General features: G+C 25.9%; 2 long non-coding RNA genes across 2 annotated transcripts in view; both read right to left on the bottom strand.

Moving 5' to 3' along the window:
- Positions 1-3,956, bottom strand: part of LOC110267085 — a 15,521-nt gene that overhangs the window by 4,254 nt on the left and 7,311 nt on the right. The gene's annotated exons all lie outside the window — the stretch shown is intronic.
- LOC107617365 lies at positions 95-1,179 on the bottom strand. Its single transcript, XR_001614926.2, has 2 exons — positions 975-1,179; positions 95-506 (listed from the first exon to the last, which is right to left on the bottom strand). It is a non-coding gene; the product is annotated as an uncharacterized LOC107617365 (long non-coding RNA).

Raw genomic sequence — 3,956 nt, 5'->3', positions numbered from 1 at the left:
AAAAATTGAGATACTTTTATTAAAACTTGAAATATTTGGATTAGATTGTTAAAAAAATTGTTTAGTAAATTAAATAAATAAATAAAAAATTAAATTAACTAAACGAGACAATTCATTATATATTTCAGATCGAGAATATTAAATATCTCATGTTCACGAACTTATTTAAAATCTAAAATCTACTCATTTAGAGATTAAGGAGAAAACTCGACCTATTTTAAATCTTAATATCTAATCTTTCTCTTTGTATATGTAATCCCACATGTTCTAAACATAGACAAATTCTATGAATTCATTAATTAATAGTTAATTAATTGGGACACATGCAAAGACGCAAATACAATGTGATATATTTGCGCAATATCCATATGAACCAGAGCCATATTTCCTTATGCACTCTAGCTTACAAGGAAGATACCCAACTGAGGTGCAACCTTTCAGATCAGTCCATATTTCTTGGCATGCTGTATCGGCTGCTCTTGCCACTTGATTTCTGATTGAGATTGCTGAAAATAAAAATATTTAAACAAAGCTAATTAATTAAATTAATTAAAGAAGATATTTTGATATAGACCATTGAATTTTTTATATATATATTTCTTTCTTTCCAAAATAATTTTCTAGTTTTTAAAATGTTATTTGGTCTTAAGAAATTGTATATTTCAAAAACAATTATATAATATTCAATATTTTTTTCGCTATAGTTACCATTTTAAGTGAAGGAGAGATAATAAGTGAAAAGAAAGAATAAATATAAGAATGGAATATATTTTTATACTTTCAGTTAAATCTATCTAAAATGAGAAAAAAAAATATTTTTAATTATATTCTTAATTTATGTGCATAATTTATAATTAGACAGTTATTGTATACCGGAAAAAAGGAATAATATAATAAGCATAGATGATTTATATGCTGCTAAAAGTGGGGAGAAAATAATTAAGCACGAGATAATAATGTGAAGATTGATGAACCTAAAATCAAAAGGACAAGTGAGAATATGTGTGACAAAGTTGACTTAGCCATAATTTTATTAAGCAAATTAAAGTGGATATATACTTCTCAATTTCCACTCTTGTAGATCAGAAGGATTGGGTATATATATAGGAAGAGATGCATTTTACAACAACATCTATGAGATTTTAAATGAATTGATATTTTTTTTCTTTAAATTTTATATTGTGTATCCTAATATATATATAAAGGCCGGTAAATTATTATTAGGTTTAATAACTATAGCAATATTGATTTAATTAAACTTGGTTTAATATGAAAAGATAATATAAGTTGGAGTTGTTTTTACCGTTGTCATCGTTAATTTGAGCATCATCGGATCTTCAACAACAAATTTAGATAACCACAAGTAAAAGTGTAAAACCACCACTAAATCATTTTGCAGCATTTTTTAAAGTGTCTAATCGTTGCTAAATCACAAGAATTTTATTGTGGTTTTTTATTATATTTAGCGACAGTACTAAAGCGTCGGTAAGTTACAACAGCTTTTACAATATTTTTTGTTATATTTAGCACTGGATTTAAATTGCTAAAAATTTTTAAAATATTATTTCAGAAGTTCAAATCGTCAATAACACTATTAAATTTTTAACCATTTGCTATTGATGTATTTATTTTACAACCATACGTATTCAGTTCGCAATAAAATATTGCTAAACTCTAGAAACTCTAAAGCGAGTAAATGGTAAGATTCGTTTTTGAAAGATTATTCGTTTTGTAAATTAGTCCTAAAAATATTTTTTATTTAAATTCGTTTTTTAAATATTTTAAATTGGTCACATTAGTTCTTCTGTTTCTTTCGTTGTTTATAGCGCCCAAATTTACTAATATGACACATTAAGTGATACCAAAACACATATCTGACAGTTCTAATTAGTGGTTAATATGATAAATTTATAAAATTAGATAAAATCAATCCCAAATTGAGATATTTTAATACCTTAAGATCTTCTCAATTTGGGATTGATTTGATCTCAAATTGACGGATGGCCTAATACGATCAATTTAAAATATTCGAAAGACAAATTTAATTAAAAAATTTTTTACGTACCAATTTAAAAAACGAGTGATCTTTCATAGACGAATTTATCCATTTACTCAACATTAATTAAAATTTTTTATACAAAAGACTTATATAATTAAAAATCTAATTATCTAATCTATTCATTTTTTTTCTGCATCAAAATGCTTATAACCAGCAAAATATGACCAAACTTTTAACATGCATTTCGCTATCTTTTAACAAAATTCAGAAGAATGCACAAAATGGTAAATTTAAAAAAAAAAATACAAATTGATAAATAATTAATTTTTTAAAAATAAAAAATTCCCTTTTGGAGAGCCTAAAAAGCTCAATATATAACTCTTGACGAGCTACAACAATACAAAACCCACCGTAAGTGATATCAAGTTATCAACCTTCAGATTTTATAGCATCTAAAAGAATAATTTTAAATATGTATTTTCATTAACGTTTCATATATACCAAAGGAGTACGAGCTTCATCATTAACTTTTAAATATTCACTTAAATTATGAAACGAATAAAATATTGAAATTATGATCTGATAAGTAAAAGTATTGTAAAATTATTTTAATTAATTTTCACTATTTTCTCGTTTTTAATATTATACTAATATCTTTTTTCTTTTCTTAATTATTTCAACAATATTCTTAATTGGGAAATAATGTCATCTAAAATGTCTAAAATTATAGTTATTTGTGATAGCGAAAATTAAATAAATAATTTAATTATTGTAGCTATTGAACTATTGCAATAATGAATAACTTGGTTAACTTTTCATAAATTCATAAGCACCAAGTTTAATTATTTATTCAATAATTGCTGAAGTTATTCAGCTTATTATTAGCAATATATACACACGTTCATTAACTTTTGATGCTAAATACTAAGTGACCCAACGCAAGAATTTTTTTTTTAGTTGTTTTTTTAATTTTGTTATAGGTTTATTTATTTATTTATTTTATGCTGAATTTTTTTCTTTTGATTTAATAAGAGTTGTTGTATTTACAACAACCGCTCATTTTCACACACACACACTGTCGGAATTTAAATTCGAGTAGTGTTAAGGAGCTAATAAACATCTCATGTCATAAAATCACTCATTCCAAAAGCTTAAGTTAATTTTGGGGTTCACTAAGGTAGCGTTTGGTGGAGAGACAGAGACAGAAAGACTGAGATTGAGAGACAGAGACTAAGAGACAGGGATTGAAATAAATTTCAGTATTCTGTTTGGTGCAAAATGAGAGACAGGAATTGAAATAAGAATGAAACTCTAATTTAATTTGTACAAAGGGTAAATTGGAATTAATTAATTGAAATGAAAGTATTTTAGGTATAAAATGTTATTAAAGTTTCAGTCTCCATCTCTAAAAATTTCAGTCCCCTGTGTCCTTACTTTTTTGGAGGTACTGAAATACTGAAATTTTAGAGATAGAGACAGAAATTTTAGTACCAGTCTCTGAACTAACAAACACGATACTAAGTCTCAGTCTCTCAGTTTCTGTCTCAGTACCTCAAAACAAACGCTACCTGAGGATCGAATTCTTGACCTTTCGGATCTAGAACTCTAATACCATATCATGAAACCACTCATCCCAAAATCATAATCTAACAGAATAATATAACATTAATGATCATATCTCTAATACTTTCTAAACCGCCATTGTACACATTGTACGCTTAGGCTATTGGCTCCTTATACTTTCTCTTTAAATTCTGAATTAAATAGTTAAGAAATCTAATAACGTGTTAATTGCGTTAACTCTCTTATTAGTTGTGTGTCACGTCTATATCATGTCCCACCAAAGACAACTAGAAGACACATACACTTAAAACATTAATTATATTATTATTTTTTCTTTATTTGACAATCCACATTAATTTTTTAAAAGGGCTAATTGTTATCCCCTCCAATACAA

This window comes from Arachis ipaensis, chromosome B09, assembly GCF_000816755.2.
Source record: "Arachis ipaensis cultivar K30076 chromosome B09, Araip1.1, whole genome shotgun sequence".
In the NCBI taxonomy this organism is placed as follows: Eukaryota; Viridiplantae; Streptophyta; class Magnoliopsida; order Fabales; family Fabaceae; genus Arachis; species Arachis ipaensis.
This window is presented reverse-complemented; position numbering and strand designations above follow the sequence as displayed.